Below are 16,279 nucleotides of genomic sequence, written 5' to 3' on the forward strand. Positions count from 1 at the left end.
ACAAAGAGTCAATATTGTTTCAGCTTTTGTTTGTAATTTTTAGTGTTTTCTATTGGTTGTCTCATCTCGGTTCTCCTTTTTAATAAATTAATAACTTTAGTTTGTTTTATTTTAAAAAAAAACTATGTAAATGATTGATATTTATTCCGCCTCTCCCTGAGTTGAGTATTTTATGTATGAAACTTGAATTATTCCTTTATGCATCAACAATTTAAGACACTGTTTTTCTACAGAACTAAAATAAATTTAAGAAAGTTGTCATGACTCAGCAGGATGGTGATTGACAAATACACATGCAAGGCCTATATGTAAAACTTTAAAATTAATGTCCTAGGGTTCTTAACTTGCCCAAGTTAACCACAAGCATACAAATACTTCATATTTTCATCCCCAAATAATATAAAAAATCTAACTGATATCTTGGAAATATTATATATGGTTGGACCATATGGCCGGAACATAATTAGATAATTTCTTCATTTAAGTTCCTCCCAATCAAGGACATTATTTTAAGAATTGACTAACTATTCTTTCTTTGGTTTTTACATCTCAAAAGTGAAAGAAAAAAACACTAAAGAAATCAACTTGAATTGTTGAATTGTAGTATATATTCCAGACTTCTCTACATAGATAATATTCAAGATATTGTTAATTTATAGTTTTTTAGTTTTATTTCCTCAACCACCGCAAATTTTTTCAGATTCTTTTTACTACTTTTAGTTTTTAGTTTTTATTTTTTAATAATAATATGATTTAGATTTATATATATATATATATCTTGTATTATAAATAATTCTTATTGTTTGTAATTTCTCCTGGGATCCTTTTCCCAGTATAGGGTTGTTCTCGTGTTTTTCCTCGCTGTTTTCTCTTTTGTTTTAGGGCTCCTGCATCACCACCCTCGTCGTTCTTTTCTGTAGGCTGGCCCATCTTTCCTTCCTCAGACTTTGCTCTTTATTTTGAATGAACGCTGACGTATCCACTTTTTCATTCTCATTGTCATTGTAGTCAAGTTTAAGATATTTCTAAGAGAATTTCTCAAATATTAGATTAAAAAGAACATTTTTTATGTGAGCTAATAAAAAATTCACTTCATTTATACTAATAAAACTTAAATATTTTAAAATTTGAAGTTTATTTTTTTATATTTTGTAAAAAAATTATAAAATATATTTATTTTAATACTTTAAAATTTTAAAAACAAGTTGATGTGTCTGGTGTAGAAATCACTATTTTCCCAGACAAACATCGATCACAAGCAATAAAAAAACTGTGGATCATTTGAACCTGCAAATAAATATATGTTAGAAAGGACTTTATTTCTATTAAAAAAATATACATACTGTTGAAAATATTTAAATTATAAAAATTTATTATTTTTGGTAAAAATAGAGGGCATTCTTTGCCAAAATTAAATAAATAATGACGTTCCAACATGCCAATGATGGCAAAAAGTACTTCAATTATTGTCCCACATATCATTCTTACTTAACAACGTACAGTGGCATGTGATCACACTAGAGGGTGACATATCTTGTTGTACAACTTTGTCTGATCTGGTAGCCTAGACAGGTAGGACAGCGGAAAAGTACTTCAGAAATACAAACCTAGCCGGAAATTATTTTCAGAAATACCCAAAAATCCCTAAAAAATTTGGATAATCCCATTTAATCCTTCAAAGTATTGAGTTTTATCACAGGTCCCTTTTTTTTTTTCTTTTATTTACTTTTCAGCCCATTAACACTTGACGGAGAAAATGGAGACATTAAAATCACTATAAAATTACACCAATGCCTTTGAGGGGAAGAATTAATTACTCATCATTTCAACCTGCTGAAATGACGATTTTAACCCCATTTTTTCCTTGGGAACCACTAGCGAGGACGGTTGGATTGTTGGGATTTGAGATCGAAACCAAAGTTTGGATATTATTATTATTATTATTATTATTATTATAATATTGTTAAAAATTGAATTTGAAACTTTATTCTTTTTATTTTGAAGATAATAAATTTTAAATTTTTTTTTCTAAATTTATAGTATTTTAATTTTGTTTAAAGATTAAGATAGTTTTGAATAATATTTAATTATTATTTTATAAGTAATTAATGGAATTATTTTTGAGTTGATTAATAAAACTTATTTTATTTTGTAAGAATACCAATCACTCTTAATGATCTATCCCAATTTCTTTGCTTTTTTCTTGTCATGCCACATTGTTGTTTTTTTTGTTGTTGTAATTTTTTATTAATGAAATTATGATTTATTGAACTTTATAAAAAAATTCATTACATATCTAATTAGACCGTTATTCATTAAAAAAATTCAAAAAAATATTAAGTTTTTCTTCAATTTTGAAGAATTATTGAATTTGTAATTTGGTTTTATTTTTTTATAATTTTGAAAAATTGGTCCATGCAATATATATACATGTTTACTAACTATTTTAATTAAACTTTTCTTAATTTTAATGGTGTGTTATACATGATGGAAACCAACTGTATAAATTAAGTTTTTCTTAATTTTAATGGTGTGTTATATATGATGGAGGAGACAACGGTAGGCTTAAACGCTGAATCCTTACTTTTTGTGTATAAAATGTAATTAATGTGTAGTGTTTCACTTTTATGTGTATATTATAGTTTAATTGTGTATGATATGCTGATGACATTGTATTTGTTGTGTGCTTGCTTTGTAGTTCTTCGAACTTGTGTCAGCTAGTGACAAAGAGAATTGTTGACGGTTAGGAGATCGACAGCAAAAAGAAGTTGCTGCAAACGACGCGAAGCCGTTTCAAAACAGTCATAATGTTGATGTATTCCGTATTCATGTGAACAATAATATTTTCATAACTTTAATTTCCATATGTGTACTTGTGTTTTTTTTTGTTTATTGTGAATGAAAACATTGCATATACAGTTAATTACAAAATCGCCCTTAAATAAGAAATGTATATAGAAAATAATGCAGATCAACGTATTTTACTAAACAGGAAAAGTTGAAGATACAGAGGAAATGTAAATAATACACACCAACCTGATATAACACATAGGAAACAGATATAGTACATAGCAAACCAAAGCACACCACAGGAAGCCGGTTTTCTACACATGAAACGATAATAATACATAGTACTCCAAATATATACACAGGAAACAAATTTAATACACAAGTAAAAAAGAAAACTACACAACAACAACAAAACAAACAAAGTTCATGCTTATATTAGACAGAAACTAAATATGGCAACAGTAAAAACTAATAAATTACATTAGCATTATGAATAGAATGTTCAGTCCGCTATGACTGCATTACATGATCTACGATTATGTCCAGCTTGATGGCACCGGCTACAATGTAAATAGCAGACATCGAAGGCTTGTGACTCGATTCTCTTCCTTCTTGGATGACCGAACCATTTTTTTGATATTCGCGGCTGAATTCAAAGCCCATGCTTATCGTTAGATAGCGTGTCACTGTCAGAAAATCAAGGATATTGGGTTGCCATACGCCCAACGATACCATTCAACTGTGAATTAATCGTATACGTAAAATGGGACATTTGTGTCTGTTTGCATGATCGTAACACATGCATGCTTATACGGTAGACCATGTACTTCCCATCTTCTGCGGGAGCATACCCGAAACTAGATGACATGTATGGTATGTCATCGCTCTATACAATGGTCGTTCTTTCAATTTACGCATGACACGTTCGAAAACTCATTTCTGCTTTCTTTTGGATGCACTATCGTACTAATGCCTCCACCATAAATGTGAGTTAATTGAATTGTCTTGCTTTGGAACACGCTACATTTCCCTCTTTCGAGCATGCACTCGCCATTGGCATCTCAAGTAGCGCACCTCTGACTCACCCGATTTTTATCATTGTTTATGTATATAAAGTCCAAATTTTGTCTTAAAGTCAAAATGCCCCAGAAGAATTATGTTGGGAGAGAAAACTATCGCCATTGGGGTTCATCGTTTGCATCGACAAGGACACTTTGCGTTGAAAAAAATTACAAAAATACACACTGAAACAAATACTCTACATAGGAAACATATATCATACACGGAAATTAGAATAATAAAGCAGAAGTCTGGGTAGAGTACACAAAAACCATGAATAATACATAGTAAAGTTATATTAATACATAGGAAAATGATTGTCATTCATAGTACTCGACATCCAGAACACGGGGAACACATAAAAAGACAAGTAACCAAAGAATAGCGAGTGATTGTTGTATTACGATGGGATCAAGGAGGCCAAGTTTCTATCTCTGCAGCACACTCACTTCCTTGATGTTGATGTCCATGACAAATTTGTTAAAACTATGGTATATATGACACATGCGTTAAAAATTCATGTCAGACTCAATTAGGCAATGTGTTTTGTATCGTCAGCGATACAAACTTCACTCTCACTTGAGAAACATTTAGGGTCCCAACGCGCATATCTCACCAAACGATCGACTCCGATGAACTTAAGACGGTGAATTGAAGCACATGTCCTTCTCGTTTGTATCATGCCACGGTGGAAAATGTTTCCATTGTTGATGACGCCTATATGAAATTTCAAAAAACTTATAAGAATTCACATTCACGAAAGAATGACAAAAGTGAAGAAGCTTATTATATTCTAGATGCAAAAGCATGCAAAATAACAAGAAGAAGAAGAAGAAGATGAAGATGAAGATGAAGAAGATGAAGAAGAAGAAGGAGATGAAGATGAAGAAGATGAAGGAGATGAAGAAGAAGAAGAAGAAGAAGAAGAAGAAGAAGAAGAAGAAGAACAACAACAACAACAACATCTACGTGTAAATATCTTCACTTCAACCTGCTAACTAAATAATATGGAAAGACAAAGTTGAAGTTTCGGCAACCAAACTAAGATAAACAAGGAGAAGTTCAACAAGAATTGCAAGAATGAGAAGGAGGAGTGAAATATCCTCTATTTTCTGACAAAAAAAACTTTATTGGAAGATATGACCATGCTTTCCATTGATTGTGATATGACTTGGAGGGAAAATTGTCTCTTTTGCTTTTTTCCATCTCACATGGGTACATGGGCATTTGTGACATTTTACTTCCATTTAACTGACGGAAGTAACACCAAGGGCTAAAGAGAATTTGGATTAAAAAAGAAGAGATCTCATGGGAAATGCAGTTGTCAGAGAGACTGCAGTGGAAGTTTGAAAATATCCAGGGACTTTTTGGTAATTTTCCCTAGTATTTAATTTTTATAAAAACTAACTTAATTCTTTGATATTAGAGATATATAACGTTTCAATGTTTGGACAAAGGATGGAATTTCGACATCATATGATTGTTCACCTTACATAGATTTTCTTTTGAAATAGGCATTAATAGTAGTTTTTTCATACCTGTTAATTATAAGAATAATAATTACATGAATTCGGTTTCATGATAATTATCACAAAACTGTGGCTCATACTTAGCTATGGGTTTATAAGTTTTAGTATTTATTTATTATTTAATATTTTGATAGACCAGTAATTATTTCAAAAGATTACTTTCTTTTTCTTCTATAAGTCACTAAATTGAGATAATTAAGTTGGTGAAAATGAACCATATCTGTGATAACTACCACAGAACTATATCCTAGGGATCTCTAGTCACCTATTTTTGAGAATAAAAACCTTTTTTTTTTCTTAATTGCTGGCTTCCTGGAATTTGAGTGTTTATTGGAAGAGCATGTCTAACTTTAGAGATAAGACCAACTGCGGAGGCCGAATGGGCTTACCCATGGTCCGGATGAAGCTTTGTAACAAGATAAACAACCAATATTAAGTTGAAGCTTTACAACAGCAGGGTACACAGGCAAGTCATTCTTATTTTCATGTAATTAGACCTCTCTTCTAAGTTCTTTACACATTTCTTATATACATGCATGTTCTTTGATGGCAATGTTGGCCTTGCATGCTTTCTATTTATAGCGTGCATCACCTAAATTACGAGCTTATTAATTAGATTGATATTTAATAGTGATGCAAGTGTACATGCCGTTTGTGTAATAAATTAAAGTGCTCAAAGCGGGGTCTCGATCCACAGGGAAGATTGAGATTCATAACACTAATTCCTATCTCAAAAATTAGCCTAAATGAATATAGTGTTGTGTGTGAAAAAAATAATAAATAGCGAAAAACAAAGAAATCAAGTGGTTGAGAAATCAGGGGTAGAAGGGATGCTCAGGCATGATATCTTTTTAGGGTTTGTTAAGTTCGTGACAAAGGTTATATAAAAAAATACAATCTTATTTAAACCGAGAGATTTTCTAAAGTATACTAAACCCCTCTTGCAAAGGTGATTAGTAACCCGATTCAAGATCAATGTTGATACTGAGACAACCCAAAATTGCTTTTGCACTCTATGAAATCTCAATGTTGATTAATAAGAATTTCTAAAGAAGATAATCCTCCTTATGAAGAGATTATACCTAATCCTATACAAAATGGAAATATGATTTCTCCTAAAATCTATTCCCTACGATTGTGATATGGACGCAACTGTACGTGCCAATCATGTAATAAAGTGCTCAAGAGCGGGATGCCGGTCCACAAGAAAGAATGAGATTACTAGTACTTACCATAATTTTGAAAGTTAGCCTAACCAAAAGTAGTGATGTATGTGAACAAAACAACTAGAAAACATGGAATAAAGAGTAGAGAAATCAGGGGAAGAAGCGATGTCTGGGAATAGCATCCCTCTTGAATTGTTAAGTGTAGGACAAAGGTTGCTAAACATGCAATACTATTTGAATAGAGAGATTTCCTAAATTATACTAAACCACTCTTTCAAGGGTGAAAAGTAATTGAATCAGTACAGTGCTAATACAGTCACCACACAATTGCATTATGCTCTGTGAAATCTAAATGTGAGTTAACAGGAATTTCTTAAGTAAGTAATCCTTCTTGCAAAGTGATTACCTCTACTTCGAATACATAATAAAGATACGATTTCTCCTAAAATCTATTCCACATGATTGCAAAAGTACAAAAATACTTGTTAATCCACTTAGGAGGATTGAGGGAGAAGAATTATCCAAAGTATACTATTTCTAGGCTTACTCACAATCCCCTCTAATTGCGGCATGTCTATACTAGGTGGGTACTTTTACTTGTTACAAAGCACATTGAATATGATAACTAAAGTTTTCACCACAATAGAAATCAAGTAATACAAACACGCAATTAGATTCAAATAACATGGATTGCAATTAAGAAATAAGTAAATCAACAAAATCTACAACCAATGTAAATAGATAAAACCCCAGAGTTCAACTATCCCCAAACATTTAAAAAATTAGCCCTCCATTAAGGGAAAGCATTCAAATTATAAGACATGAAGAGAATAGGCAAACCTGCTTGGAGAAGCTCTCTTAAACATTCCTATCATGTGTAAAGTCTCTAAACCAAGTGGTGAAGGAATGATGACCTTCTCAACTCCTCAAACTACCTCTATAAACCCCATCCCCTAGATAAGTCGCGTGATGTAAGGCCTATAGAATAGCACCCCACACATGCATACTGGCACTGATGTCGTAGATAGTCGGCCACAACATATCCCAAGTGAATGGGAAAATTTGCACCATAGAATAGAGGTAGAGAAGATCCAATCGGCTCAGGACACCGGTGTTGTCACCTCACCCATTCACCGACTTGCTAAGAATGGCATGGATATACCTGTGAGATAGGCAAGTGAGCAATGTAGCCTTAGAAGATCTTGGTTCGTACTGATGGCCTCCACACAATGCTCAGCAAACATGACTGGGAGTCACTCCATCTGGAATATCGAATGGAAGCTGAGCATACTCCTTAGTGTGAATATAATCCCTATTGTAGAGTCCAAGTGTGACGGAGAATTCCTTCAAACTAATGTTGTGGTACTGCCTAAGTGCACTAAACCAGATCATGTCTTCACTGCTAAAGTCAGCGTGAGAACGGTCAAAGTCAAAAGATGCCAAGACTTCTAACGTGAAATCTTGGGTGGCTTGATCACGAATAGAAAAAAGCTTTTTCCAACCAACAATAGAAATTAGCTCGTGCACTTCCTCTGCCAATTCTTCTGCCCTCGCATGCTTAATCATTACCAATCAGGAGTTCAGGACTGTCCAAACTTGAGACGCGATAGGCGTTCAAGTATCATGAACTCCAATGGTGCGGGAGAGGCCTCACGGTCCTCACGGGGCCGTTTGGAAGCCAATTTCTTCATTCAGGGAGGAGGGACCAAACGATCACATTTAATACGAAAAAATACTTGCATGAGCTTACACCGCCATGTGAAAATTCCACACGAATGTGTGGATGCTCTGGATAAGCATCAACATTGACTAGAAATCCACACAACAATGTCGATTCTCTGGATTGAGAATCCACCTAGCTTGGAGATCCACACGGGTGTGGACTGCGGGCTGCATGGAAAGAATGCGTGGCGGCAGTCGGTTGACCCTCAAAAACTTCTAAAAATATCTCTAAATCTTTTCCAAAGCATGGATCTATGATTTTTCATGAGAATATCATGCTAAAATGGATGAAAAAACACCAAAAAATGAAGAGAAAGATTCATAGCAAGTCAAGGAAATGAGAAAGGCTTACAGGAGAAGATGAAGATCAATTAAGACATCAGAAGAAACCTCACAAACTCTTTAAATAGTCGAGAAAACGGTTGGGGAAAAGGATGAGACACGATCCTTGGCGTGGAGATGTTTGAAGATGAGAGGACATAAAGAGGAAGTGTAAGGGAGAACACACCTCTTCATCCATATATTTTCCACAAGGGCATGTGGAAATTCCACATGCCTCTTCGGATTCTTTGGTTTACAACAGGCTGACTGAATGAATTTCCACATGGCAATATGGAAATGCCACATGGCCATGTGAATTCTTTGGATGATCAGAAACTCCCTAGAGTCATTTCCACATGCCCATGTGAATTGATTTTTTGCTCAAAAATGATTCAGAAACTGCAAAAAAGTTTGGGAATCAAAGGAAAAGCTGCATAAACTAAATTTTCACAAATAATTCATCAAAAACTCGACTATACACATGGAAATTACCCTGAACTTTGTTGAATACATCAAAGCACAAGATAGCATCTAAAGACAACGAAAAGCACTCAACATCAATAAAAATAAACAAAAGCGACTCCTCAATGGAATTATTTCTACAGAATTAAAAATATAAACTACAACTAAAGTAAACACTTGTGTTGCCTCCCAAGAAATGCTTGTTTTATATCATGAGATTAACGTACCTGGTACTTACCTCAAGGGGGTACATCAAGGAGGAAAACTTCTTTGTTATCAGTAATCACCTCGCCACCAAAGTATGGTTTGAGTCGATGCCCGTTCACTTTGATTGTACCTTTATTGGGATTTGAAATTTCAATGGATCCATATGGTGATACTTGAGTTATAGTGTACAGCCCAAAACATCCAGATTTAAGCTTTCCAGGGAACAACCTTAGGTGAGAATTGAAGAGCAAAACCTTATCCCCAACCTTGAATTCCTTTGGTATCTTGATGTGCTTATCGTGCCATTTGAGTATCCTTTCTTTTGTAAATTCTGACATTCTCATAGGCTCTTAACCTCCATTTATCTAACTCGTTAAGATGGAGCTTCCTTTGTTCCCCAGCTTTGCCAAGATCAAAATTCATTGCCTTAATTGCCCAATACGCCATGTGCTCAAGTTCTACTGGTAAATGAAAAAATTTGACATAAACTAAGTTGTAAGGTATAATTCCTATTGGAGTTTTATACGTTGTTCAATGGCCCACAATTTGTCATCCAAACGTTATGACCAATCCCTCTTTCCTTGATCTACTAATTTTGTTAAAATCCTTTTCAACTCCCTATTAGTGATTTCTACCTAGCCACTCATTTGAGGGTGGCATGGAGTACACTACAAGAAATATAGGAAAAGGCAATGGAAATATTGCTACGGATTCGTTCTGTTGCTATTTTTATACATTGCTGACTGAATTAGCATCGGACTACTAACGGAATGAAACTTGAGTTCAACTTGTTTTTATTACATTACTAGCGGGAATTGTATAATATAGCAATGGAATGTTGATTAATAGCAACAGAAACATAACAACGGAATACGTCCGTTGTTATTCCGTTGCTAGAGCTTACACACCTTAATTTTCCCGCAACGGAATTTAGATGAATAAAACATCATAAATCAACTTGTTTTTATTACATTAGCGGCGTAAATGTAAAAATATATACAACGGAATTTAGATGAATAGCACGGAAACATAGCAACGGAATAAGTCCATGCTATTCCAAACTTTAAAAATAAATAAAATATTATTTATTAATATTTATGATTTATATTTTTTATTTATACATTTTCACTTTAGAAAAATATTTAATTTTCCAATTTTATAAATATATATATATATAAATTAAAATATTAAAACAAACTTAAGTCTTAAATTGAGTTAGTTTTTCTACATAATAATAAAATTAAACTTAAGTCTCCATTTACAAATAAATATTATTTGAAACCCAAACTTAAAAAAATAAAATATTATTTATTAATATTTATAATTTATATATTCTGATTAAATCAATTTAATTTTTCCTTAGGAAAAGGCAACGGAATATGTCCGTTGCCTTTTCCTGTATTTCTTGTAGTGGTAACGAGACGATGATGCACTCTATAACATTTCAACACCTTTCAAGCTGAGTGTTGCAAAAATTGGTCCCTCTATCATTGATGATGATTCGAGGAGTTCCAAATCGTGCAAAAAGTCTCTAGGAACTTGACCACGGTTCTAGCCGTTAGTAGGCAGAGGCTTGAGCTTTTTACCCACTTAGGCTTAAGCTTATACCCACTAGAATGTACCCTATTACCATTATAGATCGGAATGGGCCATGAAATCAATCCCCAAACATCAAATACCTCGCAAATTGCATTGAGTTTTGAGGCATTTCATTGCGTCTGCAATAAACTTCCAACTCTTTGTCGCTTATCACAACAGAGAATGAATTGATGACTTATTCAAATTCCCACAAAACCGGACCTATCTGTAAGCTAATTAATCGGCATCTGCCCAATGATCCCGGGCTAAGTCTATCCGCCACTCGAACTCTACTCCCTTATCTAAAAAGAGATATTAATAACATTTTATGAGCTTGACAGCCTAGTAAGCACCCACTAAAAACATAGGGATCATTTACAAAAATCATAATTTATCAAAATAAAAAATCAGAAATCAAATTTATTTCAGATAAACACAGATGTCAAAAACCGAGCATAAAGGTCTCCCAAACAACTATTGCCAAAACAAAATAACAGAATTTATATATTTACCCTTGATGACCCAAGCCAGAATTATCAGAGGTCATATTTTTACCCTCGGTGACTTAAACCAGAATTATCAAAGGCTGTTATTTTTCACTGACGAAAAACAGTGAGAAACTATAGTTTCTATATCAGATTACATGTTGACACCGCATGCTGTTTGATCCCCAAGTGATGTGGTTAGTGCATAGTTAATTGGGGACTAGTTCCTATGTCAAAATATTTCATGTTCACAAAACAATAAACTATCAAAATTCAGATTGGGCAAAATATGAGTAATTTGTCAGGTAAAATTTTTAGCAGTCACGTGATCCCGTTTAAACCAATTATTTGAATCCAAACATGAACAGATAATGTAAAAAATATCAATAACAATTCATCAGAAATTTACTAAAAAATATCTGAAATTCAAAATTTAAATAATACGTATTTAGATAAACTATCTAAAACTTTAGAAATTAAAAAAATCTAAATTTAAATAAATATTTAAACCTTTCAGATAATTCTAATCTAAAATAAAATATCATTAACTCAAAATTTCAAATAATTTAAAGTAATTCTAAAAATAAATAATTCAAACTATAAATCAAAATAATCAGTAATTTTATATCAAAAATTTCAAAAGTCAGAAAACTAGAATTTTCAAGTATATACATGTAATAGGATTTATATGTGAGATACTTACCTGATTAACGTCCAAAAACTCTGAATCCCAAATCAAACAAGTTTCTTTAGAATACCTAAATTCCAAAGATATTAAAAATGATTTTAACACAAGAAAGAAAATTGAAAGAGGTGTTAAGCTAACCTAACTTCTAAAGCTTGCAACAATATCAGAAGATCATGCATAGCATTGGATTCTTGATCACCTAACTAGAGTGATCAATTCTCCCTACTTGAACTATTATAGATTCTAAACATTAACAAAGGAACTCACTAGAATAGAAATATATATATATATATATATATATATATATATATATATATATATATATATATATATATATATATATATATATATAAATTAACAAAAGCATGATTCAAGTAGGACTCAAGCCATTGAGAACTGAATCTAGCATAACTTTTTCTATACTTTCCCAAGTCATAAAATATAAGATTCTAAGAAGAGTAGACACCTACAAATATGACATATCCAAAATTCACATGGTTTATAGCACTACTTAAAGAAAGAAATTTATTTGAATGTCCAAATTTGTTCTTGCAGAAACTTATAATTCGACATATCTCTTTAAAACATGCATATCTCTCAATATATAACTCCAAAATCAATGATATTTACTGAGCATCGCGATAACTTAATAATAAAAACTTTTTATATTTTCCATCAGTAGCCAATTCAATCTCTATGACCAAAAAGAATACCCATAAATCTTGATGTTCCCGCACAAATATCTCATCCGAGAGAGTTTTACTTATAAAAATCATATTTCATAAAAATACGACAGTATAAATTCTAAAAATTTTTTTAGGTATCTAGAATGCATCAGCCTATATAACTTTTGTATTTCACTCTTATCCAAATTCCACATATAAGACCATGAAATTGTCTAACAAAACTTCATGCTTTCTGCAGAAATATCGTTTGGGTACAAGTATAGTAATATGGATATAACTCAACCATTATAGAGGCAAAAAAACTATGAAATTTCTCGATACATAGATCATGTTGACTTCTACAAATTTACTATATAATTTTATATCTAATTAAAACTCTAAAGTCATGAAAAAAAATAAAAATGCTTCAAGGTTTGTACAGAAATCTTATCCGAGGCCACTTTGAATTTAAGTGTTGTAACTTCATGAATACACATCTAATAAAAATCTAAAATTTTGCGCTTAGCTAGCTAAGATTATGCTCCGCAAATTTCCATATTTTGATCTTCTCTAAATTTGGTCTCTAGACCTCCCAAAAATTAAAGAGGCATCTCTGCTATGCTAATATTTATGAATCTTATCCTCAAATAAATCCAATTCCCCATAACTTATAGGCAAGATTTGAATTTGGAAATATCTAACTCATTAGATTTACATACAGTGGTGATTTAATATGATTACCAAAATGAAGCACAAGCAAAAGACTACTCCTAGATCAACAAACTCATTGAGACAATACAACAACACAAAGCATTAACAAAGAGTGCAACAACCTACTCGGACAATTAGCGATAAGAAAATCTCCTTGACTTCAGCCACGATTACCACCACATACAAAAGCGTAAGAAGACATTGGTCTTAAGTGAATGTCAGATGATCTTGGTCTGTCGGATAAAATCAGATTGTGAGATTTGGTAACCATTGTAGATAAGGGTAAGGATAGAGAATATAATAAAGTTAATAAATAATATAACAATATTATTAGGTATAAAGGGATGGGGTCCACAGGTATTCTTTTAATAGCAGATATACTCAGGACATTTAATTTTCTTTCTATTTTATGTTGTTTCTTTGAGGAGCAATTAGTTAGAGGTCTTTTGGAAATCTGTCACGCCCTGAACCCGGCTCAATGGACCCGGGATGCTGACAAACGGTTGTACACCTACAACGTCAAAACCAAGTAGACATATAAGGCCTCAAAACCTGATCCAAAGCAGAACATGCAATCTAACAGAGCTGTAATATCAAAAGTCAAAAACAAAAATTTACAAAGTTCAAAATTTCAATTTCAAATACAAGCTGGTGTTCTATAAATAAAACAAATACTCACACAGACAGAATGATAACTCAAATTTAGAAAGGATCAAGAACACAATCTCTCGCTAGCTCACTAAGATATCTGTTGTACAATTTACTCCATATCTGAAAAAAAAATTCAACAATAAGATTATGAGCTTGACGGCCCAGTAAGTACCCACTAAACATATCGAGATCATAAAAGTTTCAGATTTTCAAAAGTCTAACAAAATATAATAAAATACAAGTTTATCAGAATCAAATTCAAAAGTCAAGATTATTTCAATAAAAACATAACCCGATCAAAAAGTCAAGCATATATGTCCCACAAATAACTATTACCAAAAAGAAATGTCAGAGGTCATATGTTTACCCCCAGTGACCAGAGCCGTATATCGAGGTCATATGTTTACCCTCGATAACCCGAGCCAGAATTATCAGAGGTCATATGTTTACCCTCGGTGACCCGAGCCAGACTTATCAGAGGCTGTTATTCTTCATCGACGGAAAGCGATGGGAAACTATAGTTTCTATTTAACATGTACATGTAGACACGGTCAATGTTTAACCCCTAATGACAGGGTTATTGCAAAATTAGTTGGGAACTACAAGTTGCTATGTCAAAATATGTTATGTCCAAACATTTATCAAAACAGAATACAGAGATTCAATAACCTCATTTTCAGAAAGAAAATAATACCAATTCATTTCCAAATCTAAATACTTACATATGAATTACAAATAATAGATAAATAAGTAATTCAAAATCTTAGAAGGATCTTGTCGTCACGGGATTGGTTGATTCACTGTTATTGATGAGGTAAGAACCCTCTTCTTTGGATCTTTGAAAAACATTGTAGAATTATTATTATTATTTTAAAAAAAAATTGGCGGGTCCCACAAAATCCCACTACCAAAATTTAAGAATAAAATACTCATATGTATATCACTTATCATGAACTGAATTAATTTTAATCTTGATCAACATTTTGTTCTAGAATGCTAGTTTGATAGAATTAATACCATGGGATCCTGATCAATTGTTCTAATTCATACCTTGTCAATTAATTGGAGAACATAGATTAAAAGCTTGTGTTTCGCAGTTGTAAATTGTTAGTTAAGTGGGTGGAATATTCAATTATAACAGTACTGTACATGAGGATATATAAGTATAACTTCTGTATTATATATATTTATGCTATATATAGTTAATTTCAACTATGTTACAATCAACCTAACACTATAGTATTTAAGGTAAACAACCTACATGGTACCTTACTTTTTTGTACATTTCTATTTTGGTCAACCAGCTTTAAAACGTTATGATTTGATCTTTTACATTTAGTTTTTGTTACAATAAGATCACCCAAGTTTGCAATATTAACTATGATGATCATACATGGCTTACATACAATATAATCACCCCAATGGGGTTTATGTTTCTTACAATATGGCAAGTCGCGTATGATCGGTTGTTTACACTAATAAACTTGAATGACTTATTGCAATATAACTAAACATAAAGAATCAAATAGTATTTTTTAAAATTGGGTGACCAAAAATAAGAACGTATAAAAACAATAAAGGATTATTTAGACTCATTGACCATATTATTTAATTAAACCATCTCCATAATAAAAGAGTGATAAGTCATTTTCTCCCAACTAAGAGGGTGAATGTTTAACTCCTTACATCAATGATTAAAAATTATGGCTTGTCCACCGTTATCAAATATATATATATATATATATATATATTAGAGAAATTAACAAATATTTTAGAATAAATGTTTTCTTCAATATATTCATTTTGTTCAATTCATACAATGTTTACGTTTTTGTTATTTTAATAAAACTATAATTTATATATTATAAAATATGGATAAGGCAATAAATTTTCAACACGTATTGAAAAGGTGAGTCAAACTCTTAATTTTTCATTTAGAAAGAAAAAAATTATCACTCCGCTTTATAAAAATAGTTCTCAAGTTTTTTTTTCAGAAATCATTACATACATCCTATTTACACTTCAATATACTTTGAGATCGATCCCTCAGTACCACCATAGTTGTTTTTTTTAATTTCACAAATATACCAAATTAAAGACTGATAAAATGCGAATTTCTTCGGATTACCTCATCTTAATTAGGACCGTTTCATTGAATTTTCTTGAGATATATATCCTTGTCGCAAATGGTAGCATAAACAGGGAAAGGTCTGTCATCTTGTCAAAAAATAGTATAGATTGTCTT

The sequence above is a fragment of the Dioscorea cayenensis genome, chromosome 15 (genome assembly GCF_009730915.1).
Source record: "Dioscorea cayenensis subsp. rotundata cultivar TDr96_F1 chromosome 15, TDr96_F1_v2_PseudoChromosome.rev07_lg8_w22 25.fasta, whole genome shotgun sequence".
Lineage (NCBI taxonomy): Eukaryota > Viridiplantae > Streptophyta > Magnoliopsida > Dioscoreales > Dioscoreaceae > Dioscorea > Dioscorea cayenensis.